The sequence below is a fragment of the Micropterus dolomieu genome, linkage group LG22 (assembly GCF_021292245.1).
Source record: "Micropterus dolomieu isolate WLL.071019.BEF.003 ecotype Adirondacks linkage group LG22, ASM2129224v1, whole genome shotgun sequence".
NCBI lineage: Eukaryota > Metazoa > Chordata > Actinopteri > Centrarchiformes > Centrarchidae > Micropterus > Micropterus dolomieu.
In genome coordinates, this window is record NC_060171.1 from 9,735,884 (window position 1) to 9,750,517 (window position 14,634).

The following is a 14,634-nucleotide window of genomic DNA, read 5'->3' on the forward strand; positions in this document are numbered from 1 at the left end:
TTTAATGTGTGGAGGTAACGCTTAAAAGAGGGTTATCTAGCTTACAGGGACTTTGGTTTGCACCCCGACTTTCCTCTTTGCATTTTCAACACAATACTTCACTGTCTGCATAGAAATTCCAGCCATAATAAAACTATTTTAACTGATTGTAAGAATGGAACCTGTGAGTGAAAGAAGTGAAAGAGAGAGAAAAGCACACAGAGATTGAGATTGGGACTGATTGATTTGGTAACCCTTTTCTCTTTTGTTCAGATGTGAAGGAAAAAAGTACACGCTCAGCAGTGCTTAGAGTACAGTCAAGTTAATGCAACTTGATTTGTGGCTGATCCGTGACTATTTTTGCTTATGTATTGGATAATCCCACCCCTCCTCCAACATATTTCTTTCCAATGAGCTCTAAGCAGGAAGACACAATACATGCACATATCTGCGTGTTAGCTAATGATTTTGAGCCTGAGCACAGAGAAGGTGTGTTTGATGATCTGTGTTTGACTCGACTGAAAACAAGAACAAATCTTTATGTCACTGCAGAGTGGTAGTTTTGAGTCAATTCAGTCTTGATTTTAGTCCGTTCACATAGCCTGTTTCAGTGCATCAAGAGTGATTCAACCTGAAATCGTTAGGTTGACTTGCAGGTGAATTAAAGACTTGATGTTAAACCTAAAAGTGATATGCCTAGGCCAGAGGAAGGAGCTTTTTCATTTCTTTCTGGAGGGTTATTGTGCTTATTTTCACATGCCTAGGCGTGACTTCATTTTGTGTTAGTACTGGTGCTTTCACATAAGGTCTTACCTGATGGAGCAATAAGAAATGTCTGATAAAATCCTTAAAACTGTCATAGGTGACGTCAAAAATACTGTACTATATTGAATTGAGTAATTGAGAGAATATTTGTGCGGTGGGAGTCGGCCTCATGTTACCTTTGGGCCCTTTTACTTGGGGCATGTCTTTTTCTGTAGTGTTTTACTCAGTGCTTGAAATGGGGAAAAAAATAGGTGCCAGTACTCCCCCCACCCCCCCGCACTATCCTCAACCGTAAGATGAAACTAGTAAATATTAACATTAAGGACTTTGTGTATTAACCACTTAATTTCCTGCGTTCTGAACACATTTTCTGCACCAGTTTATGGAGGAAATGTCTTTATTTATATGAAGTGAAACAAAATTAAGGTGATGGCTAACAATTCTAAATATAAAAACATAATGGAATATAATTCAGTAATCAGCTTTTGGACATTGCACATTTGTTTCTTCTGCATTTCAGTTGCATTGCATGTTTCCCTATTGTGCATTGTTTCATTTGTTATTCAATAATTTTTGTTGCTGTTTTTCTGAACATTTTTAACAAAAGCTTTCAAAAAGTGATGGAGACATTCAGAATCTGACCTGTCCCCAGCATCCCCAGTGTAAATGACACCTATCTGTCGATACTTTTAAATGTCCCAACCCATCCAGGCTGTGAATGTTCGGTTCACGACAAGTGACATTGACGAGCTACATTCAGCACACGGCTGCTTGAAAGGCACCCGAGCTTCTCTTCTCCCTTGTCTCTCTCTGCCGACAGAGTTTAGCAGGCAGAGAGAATGGGAACAGGTGAGCGTCACGTAGCGCCCACAGTACCTGATATGGAGAGGCCAGAGGAGAGTACCAACAGCTTGGGAGAAGTCCCAGTACGAAAGAAAATGTCCCAGTATGCCAAAGAATAAAATGTCGAGGTGGGCGTTCCGGCCCACTTCAAGCACTGGTTTTACTGCAACCTATAAAACATTCAGGGCAGACTTTCAAGCTAAGGTGCATGTTTCCACACCTTTCCTTATTGCCCTTTTACCTCCATGGGATAAGTGAGGGCAGACAACAAAATGAATCAACTCAGAAACAAACTATTTGGAAGCAATCCTCTGCCAAGACACGTGGTGAAACTGCAGTTGTCACTTAAAAGTGGACTTCATTTAAACTAAAGTTGAAAAATAATTGTGAGTTACTGTAGAAATTGTCCAAAAATGTAATTCTAATTCAAATTTGGTTAACTAATGTTTCTCCATGCCTCCATGCCTCACAGGTAGGCTACTGTCTATAGCTGTATTATCTGTCTCTGAACTGAAGAGTTGCAGTGGTAGCTGTCACTGTGGAGCCCCTCTCACCAGTAGCAGCACGAAGCCTGCCACTAAGTTGTTTGGAGGTTGTTATAGAGACAAGACAAGGTAGAGCAGACTGACAGGAAGCAAAGGTAAAGATGAGTTAGATGACCAAGCATAACAACTGTTCTGATGACTGTGGTGGACTGTATATGCATGTTCATGAAGCTGCCTGTAGGACTGATCTGTGTCTGTGTGCCGTCGACTCTGCCGCTGAGCTCAGGAGTTTAAGTGATGATTTGTTTGTGGTCTTCCACTGAGCCCTGTTGTTGTGTAAAAACTTCCTGTGTGTCTCTGTATGCCACTACAGACTTGCACTGTATCCAACATACCATATTTAAGAAAAACACAGGTCTTACGTCGTAAGACAGGCTTGCGTTAAAATCCCTTAAATTTATTGGAGGATGACGGTCAAAGCTGGAGACACAAATAGCAGTTTTGTAATTACAGTTCAGTGTTGTTTTGTGACTTAACAAAATGGGTATTTAATGTGCTTTGGATCATTCAGTACTGCTGAAATACTATTAAGAAAGACCGACACATTGACAGTTGTCATTATGTTGTGTAGATACCTTACAGAGGAACCTCTAAACAGCACATGCAGTCATTGCCTACCTTAGTGAATGCGGTAACACGGTATGTTTTGCTTGAGAGCCATGTGTGATTGATGTGTTCTAGAGTCGTCATACCTCAATTCTGATTTCAAGAAGGTGTCATGGACAATTTAGGTTAAATTACTGGTGCATAGTAATTTAACCTAACCAAAGTATTGTTTGCGCCAAAGACACATACTCATTTAGATTTCTGTGTTTCTCGTCTTTAAATGTTTTACTTGTCCTGCAAGTGTTCCAGTGGATTTGCTGTAAGCCGTTAGGTCAGCCTCTCAGCAGCCAGTGTTAATGAGAGTGAGTCAGCAAATTATGCTCACAGAATCTGGCCATGGACTGGGAAAGGTGAAGGTGATCTGGCGGTCAGGTTAAATGCATTTATAACAACTACAAAGATGCCAGGAAACCAGTGCTCATTATCCTCATATACAGTCATGTACAGAAATGTGGCATACGCAGTCACACGAAAAGCAGACATTCAAGCATTTAGCAAAAAATTTGTTAACATTTTATTCCACACAAAAATGTTAAGTACATTTTATCTAGTTTAAACTGATTGATCTGAACAGTCCCATCTTTTGTCCTTTTAATCAGCAACTTGTCCAAAAGTTCGTCTCATGCATTCATTCATTCATTCAATAATGACACCAAAGAAAAGTTTAACAAACACTAGGAAGAGCACTGCTCAGAGAAGACACACCAATAGTATATTAGAGCTGTGAGTCATGTGGACGGGAATTTACAGGTAGCAGGTGGACTACTGAAACCAGCTGCTGTTTAATAGGTAGGAGGGAGGTTGTGGTCAGTTAAGTTCAGAGGCAGAGACATGGGTGCAATGGTACCTGCAAACACCACACTTGAATTTTAAGACTCATGAAACAAGCAAAACAAACAGTGTTGGACCGATACTGTAGAATCCTCTGAAGAGGAATGCCACACCACAGAGTGGTGGTAAACTAAAGGTTTGATGGTCCTGCTTATGACAAAAAAACACCTGTATTCAGTGATTGTTCTACTGTTATTTAGTTATTCACTTGAGTTATTAGTAAGTGCACCAGCTGACCTGCTTTGGTCAACTGGAGCAGTCAGCTGTGTTTTTATTGGGCAGCTCGCAGGTGTATAACTGGAGTGTGTGGGAGGGCAATGCTGGACAGAGTGTGTTATTCTGTACTTAAATAACACTGAAAAATCACTGGAGCATAGGGTGTATAATCCTGCTCTGAACCATCCTCCGCTTCAGAATGCTCTTCCTGAGCTTTTTCTATTATAGAAATGAGTCCTACTGTCTGGGGCAAGCCTGTTGACCATTTAGCTGTTCTACATGGCACTTGTCACACAACTAGGTCACTTTTAGCTGGGTACTCACCCAGGACCATAACCTGAGGCTTAGTTTTGTTGTTTCATCCATCCTTTCTGAAAGTTTTAACATTTTACTCGTTAAGTTAATTGCTGCCATCTGGGGACATCACTTGAACAGAGTCCAGAAGGGCAAACCACACAAGTGATCGGACAATCATGCATTGAAAACAATGATTATATAATTCTCTGTCCTCCACAACGAGCATAGCTGGTAGGAGAAGGTAAACCAGATAGTAACTCTGAAAAATCCAATAGACTTTCACTGATCTGCCATAACATTATGACCACTGACAGGTGAAGTGAATGACACTAATTATCTACAGTAGTTATCAGGACACCTGTCATTGGATGGTATATATTAGGCAGCAAGTGAACATTTGAACTCAAAGTTAATTTGTTAGAAGCAGGAAATATGGGCAAGTGTAAGGATTTGGGGGAACACATGGCACCAGGATGCACTATGGGAAGAAGGTAAACCGGTTATGCTTTGGGCAATGTTCTGCTGTGAAACCTCAGGTCCTGCCATTCATGTGGATGTTACTTTGACATGTACCACCTAGTTAAGCATTGTTGCAGACCATGTATACCATTTCATGGAAACGGTATTCCTTGATGGCAGTGGCCTCTTTCAGCAGGATAATGCGACCTGCCATGAAGCAAAAATGGCTTAGGAATGTTTTGAGGAACAAAATAGCGAGTTCATGGTGTTCCCCAGACATTAGTCCAATCGAGCATCTGTGGGATGTGCTGGACAAACAAGTCTAATCTATGGATGCCCTACCTCGCAACTTACAGGACGTAAAGGATCTGCTGCTAACATCTTAATGCCAGATATCACAACACACCCTCAGTGGTCTTGTGGAGTCCATGCCTCGATGGGTCAAGGCTGTTTCGGTGGCAAAAGGGGACCTACACAATATTAGACAGATGGTCATAATGTTATGGGTGATCACTGTAATAGAGCTGCAACGATTAATCAATTAGCTGTCAACTATTGCATTAATCGATTAATCTGTTTGAGTAAGAGAAAAAAAGTAAAATTTCTCTCACCCTAGATTCTTAAATGTGAACATTGTCTGGTTGCTTTACTCCTCTATCAAAGTAAACTGAATATCTTTGGATTTTGCACAAAACAAGATGTTTGTGGATGTCATCTTGGGCTTTGTGAAACAGCAATGACGTTTTTCACCATTTTCTGACATTTTATAGACCAAACAACTAGTCGATTTAAGCTGGAAAATAATCAACAGATTAATTGACAATTGATAATCGTTGCAGCCCTAGACTTATACAACAGTTTGGGTCATAACGTTTGCCTTTGTTGTCTCTTCAAAGTGAGTATAGTAAAATTAAAGGTTTGCCTCAATGTTGTTTACCCTACTGGACACCATTGTAGCACTAGCACCATATCCTGCATCTCAGCAATGAAGTTGGTGAGAAAATATAATGATCCAAAGGAAAGATGGCCACAAATACAGAAATAGCATTGAAGTTTTGAATAAGAAAATCTATTTCCTTCTAACTAATAGGCACACAATTCTGCAGCCTAAACCGTTGTTGGCTTGTGCCTGAGCCTTGCCAGAAATGTTCATTAGAATTCCCGTAGAAGTCCCGTACTAGAATGAGTAGAGAGGAATCTTACCTGCAAATGAACAAAAATGTTTTTGAAACTTTGGCTGCAACTAACGACTATTTTGATAGTTGATTAATCTATCGATTATTGAAACGAATAATCGACTATTCGGATTATGAATCACAAAATGACACAATGCCTTTTAATTTAGTTAGTAGCCTTTAAATTAAACCTGAGGTTGTTTTAGGCATGTGCTAATTAACAGTCAAGATAATAAAATAATTACTCCTAAATGCATCTTTTAATGAATGTTTCTGCTGCAGCAACAGAAAGTTCCGCTGAAATCACGTCCTGATGAGCATCTGATCTGCTGTTTAGTGAGGGAGCAGCTTTCACGCCAGTACTGCAACACCCCAGGACAAACTGACACTGTATACAAAGAAAGGAATAACGTCATGCATTACATTTGCCGAATTTACAAGACGGGATCAATAATAGCGATTTTGTAGTAGACAGCGTTTCACAACATTTATATTGTTTCCCTTAACTCAACAACTCACAAAACTCTGTGATTTTTTTAAGGGAGATTGGGGCGTATTAGCCGCTGCCTCACGCACAGACAGGAGAACTGTTTTCTCTTCTTTAGAAAGTATGAAATTGTCCGGTGTTGTCTAATCTTGCGAACTCTGCAGCAACACGTTCTCCAGCTGGGAACGTCGTCATGAGCGATGCATCGTTTATGATTGTAAAGTCAGGGCACATCTGGAATGTGAACGCCGCCGTTGTGTATCATAATTATGTGCTACTCACAGCAACATTACTGTAACAATCAATCAAATTGACCAACTGTATAGAAAATGTTTCAGCTCATAACGTGAAGTAACACGGCTTTAACAAGAAGCTAGCTCGCTAACTAGCTTACCGAGACGAGTCGTCAACATCCACAGAGACACGACGTTACGCGCCTCCTCTTCAGATGCTCGGGTGTTTCCAGGAGAGCTCAGCTTTGCTGCAGTTCACGACCTTTCTGGCTAAGTGAAGAGTGAAATGCTGCCACACTCTGGAGTTTTAGGTTGTGAAGGTGTTACTGCAGCTCTGGTGTGTTTTTAGTAACTTTACTGTTCACATGACTTTACTCCGTTAAGCTGACAGTGTCGCTACGGCCCGATGACGTCATGAACAAAACGATTATTAAATTTGTTGGCAACGATTTTGGTCGACTACGTCGATTAGTTGTTGCAAAACCTACTAGAAACAGAATTACATTTATTCATAACATGGGGACACTAATGTACTAATGTAACATGTTTTCACTGCACAATTTTAAGGGATTTTCTCTCCACATTCCCATTTGGACAGATCATTTTTCAGTCTAAAGCAAATAAATAGCATGATAAAAATCCCCAAGGCTCCTGAGATGACTGTGGCTATTTTTATCTCCGAACAAGATGCTTCGTCCTCGGATAAATTAATGCAGGAAGGTTTTTAAGATAGAATCCCTAACATGGGGGGATGGTTTGGCGTTTGGTTTTCATAGGTTTTCCTTGGTTGCATAGCAACATGGAGCCACCAATTTTGTCTCCAAATATGACATCTCAAACAGATCCTAAAGGAGCAAAAGCAGGACAGAGTTTGCAATTGGGCTGTGCAATTTCAATCTACTGACAGAAAATATGTCCTCCCTTCACATTTGGCATTAAATCGATAGATAGTTTGCATGCTGCACAGTAGAGCATTATACACACAGAGGAGACACAAAGTGACCCCAGAGAGGTATGCCTTCTGTATTGTAGCGGAGGTTTGATAAATATCCAAAATAAAGGTTGGGTGCCAGACAGTAATCTCAGTCTTAACCTGTCACTTTAAAATGATCAGTATTAACAATTTGGATAGATAACCCAGATAGCTTGTGACCCTCACTACAAACATACACCAAATAAAAGAAAATGCCAAGTATCAATGCAGTTTTTTCAATTAAAGCTGGTTGTATTTAAATCAGATAATAATCATGGTTCAATAGTTAACACTAGAGCCAATATGAGGTAATAGCTGATAAAATAATATTGGTATCTGTCTTTATAACAGCTTTTAAATGACGATTAAAAAAGAAATGGAGAGATGCATCCTTCAATCACGTTATGAGTGTTGTCGTTGCTTGATTTTGTCAGTAATCAGCTGATGTATTCACCTGTACTTTAGTTCAAAGTACTATTTATACTTTTTTTAACTACATTATGTCATGCTATCTTGGTGAGGTCTCATAACTACAGATAATCTTTGTTTATGTTATGTGTTTCTGAAAAGGAGAATAAAAAGAATGTCGACTATTATATCGAAAATCAGATTTTAAAATCCTCTAATATCAAAATTGAAAAAGTGTGTCTTAAAAATCTCATATCACTCGGGCTGTATTTAACACTCAAACTCTTACTCACAAAATGTGACTAAATCAACAGAAACCACATTTAAAATTTAGAATCATGGTAAGAAAAATCAATTGTCCATTAGTTACATTAATTAAATAACGACTCTTGATGGTCCTCAACCTTTCAGTGAAGATGTGTGAGTTGTGGGAATGCGTGAGTGTGTGTTTGTACGTTCAAGGGGTATTTCCTTTCAGCTCAGAATGAATCCCGTTCATTTCAGTTGAGTTCAGGTGACAGAGGGGTCAGTAAGGATGTGTGTGTTTGTTTGGGGGGCTCTAATGTCCAAGGAGGGTGGAAGGTGTGGGGTTAGGTACCTTAACTGGAGGCAGGAGAATAGCAGAAGCCTGGAAAGTTGCAGGAAAGACTTTTTTTAGGACTAACACGGACAAGAAAAGTGCACAGCTGCATCCGAGCAGGTCAAAGAGGTAGTTGAACATGATTCATCCAATCTCACTGCAGGGATCAGCTCATTTCCAGCAGCACCTTGTTGTCCAGGAAATTCAGGAGATCTAGCCAGTTCTTGGAATATATGCATCTTTGTTTACTTTTATATACATCCTTCTTTCCTTTCAGAGCGAATATGTCTGGATTAAACTGCTTATTATCTCCTCCTTTAGTCACTCTCACTCCTCTTTCAGTTCCCCTCCATGCTGCTTTAGTTAGTTTGTCCCTTCCCCTGGCTCACTGGTGTGTCTGATTTATCTCCTCACCTCCCACCTTCTTTCCTGTCAAGGTTGAAAAGGGCTACTTACTTTTCTTCTCCCCATTTTTGCTACACAGTAAGGTAACAGTATATTTTGTGGCGGCACAACACCCAATGCAGGCAGCACTCCGACCGTTCCTGACCTTGATACTCTCTTTGGGCACGTGTGTGGTATTGCAGCCAGTGCAGAGCAAACGATGCATACATAGGAGAGGTGCAAACAGGTGGGAGTTTCATTCAGATGAGGCAGTGTAAAGCAAGTTTTTGGAAAAATGTGTCTTGAACCTCTCTTTCTGACGCAAAACCAAATATTTAAATATTTTGATATATCTGCACTCTCTGATTTGAGATGTGCACAACTGTCTGCTATGATTACCTTGATTAAATTACATGCAAATGATCCTAGGCTGTTACAGAATAATCTGACACACTTGTATTCAAGTGACGCATGATGAAACCATTCACAACATGGATTTGTGCCATAATATAACTGCTCCAACAAACTATTTTTAATTATTTGTTTCTATACTAATTAACTGTTTAAAAAACACACGCACACACACCATCTGCCTTTGTCTACAGATTTGTGGCATTGTGTGTTCACATTGTGCCGCTCTGCACCATCCGGACAAAAATATAATTTTCAGGAGAAGCCGATTCTTCATTTGTCTTCATGCTTCGCTGTGATTGGCACAGCTGTTTCAGTGCGATCAGAGAAGTGATGTGACTGGCTGAGAGTGTATTTATTAGTCACTAAACCCTCCTATCGATGTTCACCACTGCGTGGAGATGCCCACGCAGTCCGTACACCCAAGATGTCGGTGTGCTCGCACGATTAAAATAGGGCCAGAAGAATCATGACTGCCTGACAGCTTAAAAACAGCTAAAAACTCAAACCACCCAGGATCTCAATAACTGCATAAACATTTAATTGTGTCTGTGTTGTGTGTTTGGATTCTGATGCAACAGCTTTTCTGTACAGAAGATGAAGATAAAGTTCCCTGGGTGCTAAATGTACCACTAAACTAGATTTTTGTGTAATGATGCTACTTCTGTTGAGCTGTTATTCTCATCATTCCAGGCCAAGCTACTTGCCATAGTTCACCTTGTAAAACAACATGTACATAATGCATTATGTTTGCTCATGTTTGAATATGCAATACATACATTTTTTATTAATTCCAATAAAAAAAATTTTTTTATCCCCGCTGCAACAGGCAGGTATTATTCTGTTGCATCCATTTCACCTTGTATGCCTAGATTTAAAAAAAAAGAAAAAAAAAGAAAAAAGATACTTTTTATTAAGAGTCAGAGAAGAATAGGGGCCACTTGAAGCTTAAAGTTCATGGAGTTCATATGTATCAAGTTGTGTACGCTGGGGTCTTGGCCCTACCATAATAAAGTGTCTGGTTTTTAGATGAATTTCCCCACTGCTAAATCTACCAATAAATCTAATGTCTGTTCTGTTCTTCTGGCCAGAAGAATGACTTGCGATGTTAAGAGATTAGCGTCAGGGAAAATTAACAAATTGCTCTTTCTTCTTCTTCCACTCTGTTCCTGTTTCCATTTCCATCAACCTCCCTCTTCATTCTTTCTCTCACACTCTCATGCGTTCTGTTTATCTTTCTCCCTCTGACTTTCTCTGCCTGTTTCTGTCTCCCTATCATCTGCAGGTTCCAGAAGTAGGTGGTGTCTGCTTCACCAACTTCACCGACTGCATGGCTGCTAGTGCTGCTGCTTGATTCCTTGCACTGTGAGTTCATTCCTATTGTGTGTGTGTGTGTGTTGATCTGTTTGTCCATCTGTGTTTTTGCCATGTCCTCATAAGATTTTCTTGGTTGTTTAGTCAGTCTACGGCGCATGCCCACTTGAATTAATGACATACCAAACCCTTTTATATAACCTTTATCCTATTGCGGTAGCTACCTCTCCATGACGTTATTTGTGGTACTGTTTTGAAATGCGAGGATACATTTTTGTGACTCTAAAAGTTGATGCCAACTGGTTCCTCCCCATAGACCGGAGTGGTGCTGTGATTAGTCTCTCATGCTGTGTTCATTATTCTGCAGATTCCTCTCTCTGCACTGCTCTTGCACACTCTGGCATTAGTATAGCAGTACTGGCTTTCTCCAAAATAAGTACTGTATGCGTGATGCTAGTGTTCCCAACTTAATGACTGGCAGGTTTTGATACTGGTTACAAGCACTGCAGTTTTCTTATTAGTGTATGATTCCAAAACAACTTACACAATCTATATTTGATATAATATATAATTGAAGTTTCAGAACTGGTATAGTATTTACTTTATAATATTACTTAAATGGATTCTTATCTGCCATTGGCCATAATGACCAAAAAATCAGAACAGAACTAAAGGATAAGAGCAGTGAGACTGAGTCAACTGTAATGTTGCGGGCCATAAAACCAAAACAATGCACTGTAAGAAACTAAAATGCAGAGCTGAGGATTCTTTCAAGGTTTTTCTAATATGATCGACCCCTTTCACATTCCACCTTAGCTTTAAATTCTTAGATAGTGTTTTCCTAAATGCTAGCCTAAATGTTCATCTAAACTGGTTAACTTTCTTTAAAGTTGTTGTGAAGATTTTGTTGACAACTTACCTTTGCTAACGTTGTCATGCACTATTATCCTGCTAATGATCTCTGTTTCCATATGTCTCTGTGCCAGCTGGGTAAAAAGCAGCCATCTGTGTTGTTGTGTCTCAGCAGGTTTGGGTCCTGCTCTGTTTGCATGTGTTCAGTCTCCACAGCTCCCTCCACAGATGTTGTGTGTCTGGGGGTGTGTGTGTGTGGGGGGGGGTGGTGTAATAACAATAGATAATTCATGTGCTGCACTTGACCTTTAACAAAGGAACACCAGACAGCTATATTTTCTTTAGTTTTGTCTGTAACATTTGCTTTTCTTTGGTGCTTCGAATCAAGACCTTGAATTTACACACTCTCACATTACGGTTGAACTTCGGTCATCATGCCCCATCATTTAGGATTACATTGTGTCCATTGCGATATTGATGCTGAAACAACATATTTTTCATCCTTCCACCATCCCAAGGAAAAAAATTACAATATAATTGACCCTTCGCTAAGCCACACCCTGAATACACAGCTTTCCAATTACAGCACAGTATAGGAGTCGCTCTAACTGAGGTCCGATACTTTCATGGCTGCTCTCCATTAACTGTAATGCAAAAAGAGTTGTTTTCTAGCTTTATTCTGCCGTATTTTTCCAAGATATGGTCAAACGCTGTTCCTGGGGCAATTGTAATAGTTACAGTTGCTACCCAGAGAGGTTGAAAGCAGAAGTAAGATTTATTCTCTTTCCAACACGTAAATTAAATCCAGAAAAATGTAGGCTATGGTTTGTTCCTAATGGGATGTTAGTTAGCTAACGCTAGCTAAATTCCTTCTGAATTTAACATTATAAATCCCTACTGTTCTGCTTTTTAATGATTCTAATAATGAATAGAGGCCTACTCAATCGTCGGGGGATACGATGGTTCATTTGTCCTGTGTGATCGGTAGGCTGTAGGCTTTTTCACGTCTGTTTGAGTCAGTTTGAGTCAGTTTGAGTCAGTCTGAGTCAGTCTGACAGCCAGATTACAACCTTCAAACGTATAATGCAACTGCAAAACTGTCTGCTTTTTTCTGAGATCGCTTTTTCCAACAAATTTGTCAATATTTCTCCAGGGAGTGCAGTAATAGACAGTGGCGGCGCTGTGATAAAAGTTCATAATAGCTCCGAGTTTGTCGGACTTAGCAACAGTAACTAAGGGGGGCGTGACTTAGCGAAGGGTCAATTACATGTAGTGAGCAGCAAAAACCGTCTGGCAGCAAAACTCTCCCTCACAACCAGGAAGTGTGTGGAATCTTACTTTCGAAATTTTTTTTTTGTGAGGCCAGTCAGGCTTGATTTTACACACACATGCATCAATTGAAATGGTTTGGGGCTGGTTGGAAGAAGTGTGGTGGATGAAATGCTTGTTCAGGGAAAGGTAGAGGTACTGTACCTTGTGTGAGCTGCTTCACAAAGCATGTATAGGCTCTCTCTTTCAAAGCTTTTTACCCACAGGCAGCTGCTTGCCATCGCCCCCTGTGCATATCCCCAGGAAGTGTCTGTTGCGTGGGATGGCATTAGCCATCTCTCCCGCTGTCTCTGCTTTCTCCAGTATCCATTAGTTTCTGCTGCCGTTGGTTTGTTTTGCACTTGGCAGCTAAGAGGAAGAAGGTGTTGTGTTCAATGTAATTGGATGATGTGTTATTGATTTCCAAGCTCTTGATGCCAGCAGTCATTTTTTGTCCCACACTGCATAACCTTCAGCGAAGCCACTAAAAGAAATGATTGTTCACATTGCTATGTGTCTGTCTAAAACTAGCTGCCAGAAAATACTGTAAACAATGATGGACTGGTCAGGGATTTGTTGTTTTTGTTGTAATTACTACTTTAATGTTTTCGCTAACTACAAGCAAGCTTCCTGGATGGTCTCCTCTTGTGTGACCCTTCCAAAAAGGTCTTCTGTGTTTTGCAGGACTAAAGCCTGTTATTACAGCTGTTATGGTTCTGCCACCGCTACTGTTATGTTATATTGAGTTGATCATTTTTCAACTTGGACCATGTACTGTCAAGTAAAGTCATGCCAACTTGGCACAACTTTACTTGTGAAGTTAATCTTCGATATAAAACTAAAACCCATTATGGAGCACAGTGATTTTATTATCTCTTTTACCTTCCTATATTGAGGTTTCTTTTTTGTCTTTTTTTTTTTTTTTTTTTATCAAAGTCACATTTTGGAATAAAGCCCCTGATTTAGTATAACGCAAGACAGCTGTGAATGTTTTCCAAACTGGGGCCAGATTTTTGGATTAGCATAACCATTCTCCAGAGAGCACATTTATCAGGCAGAGAAACAGACAAAGCCATGGTTAAATCATTAGTGAAATAAGCCTGTCCTCCATTACTGTCAGCCTAACACAGTCCAACACCACCATGGGAAAAGGAAAAGTATTTCTACATTCACGAAAACACTGTGTCTTTTTATTCGTGGTAATTGGGAACTGTTATCAAATCTGTTCCCCCCTTCTCATCTCTCGAACACTGTAGCAGAAACAGCCGATTGTTCTTCTAAGAAAGTAGGACGAGTTTTTCCAGCAGCTTCAGTTTTGTCTTGGGGCTGTTTCTGTCTTTTGTAGCTTCCTATATATTCTGCCTATATTCTATTTCTCACATCTATACTCCAGAATGACTAATTAAAGCCTGGATTTGGCTATTGTGAATGTAGAAGGAGTGTCAAGAGTAAGTATTACATTTACATGTATGTGAGCTCTCTTCTTACCGGGTATATTACAGTTAAGATGTGTTTGAACCTTTTGTCACAGAAACTTTATTTTTACTATTATTTGTTAGTAATTTTTTTTAACAGGCACCATACAGATAAACACAGATGTGATGTATATAGGATGTCTAGCTAAAGCTGAAATTCAGCCCCTGTTCATGGTTAGACTTTTAATATCAGGTTAAAATGGCTAAACAAATAAATAGATCAAACACATTTAGGATAAAAAAACAAACAAACTCAAATACACTTATTCTTCTGGTTTTCTGTCCTTTTGTTCCACGGGGTAGAGTCAGTGGAAGCAGGGAGGATTTTAGTCAGGGGCGAGAAAACCTTCATGAGCTCTCCACAGTCATCACCAACCTGCCTCTGGCTAATCCCTGTGTCAGTTGTACACCAGTGCGTGGGGAGTGGGAGTGAGTGAGAGTGAATGAGCGTATGTGTGTGTTGGTGTGTGTGTGTGTGTGTGTGTGTGTGTGT

General features: G+C 40.0%; 1 protein-coding gene across 6 annotated transcripts in view; it reads left to right on the forward strand.

The window, feature by feature from the left end:
• Window positions 1–14,634, forward strand: part of peak1 (pseudopodium-enriched atypical kinase 1) — a 114,319-nt gene that overhangs the window by 53,114 nt on the left and 46,571 nt on the right. For 5 of the 6 annotated variants that reach the window (XM_046037321.1, XM_046037324.1, XM_046037323.1 and 2 more), the window contains one exon: window positions 10,478–10,557. The exons of the other annotated variant lie outside the window; for it this stretch is intronic. The gene's annotated coding sequence lies outside the window, so the exon portion shown is untranslated. The remainder of the gene's footprint in view (window positions 1–10,477; window positions 10,558–14,634) is intronic. 6 annotated transcript variants of the gene reach the window in all.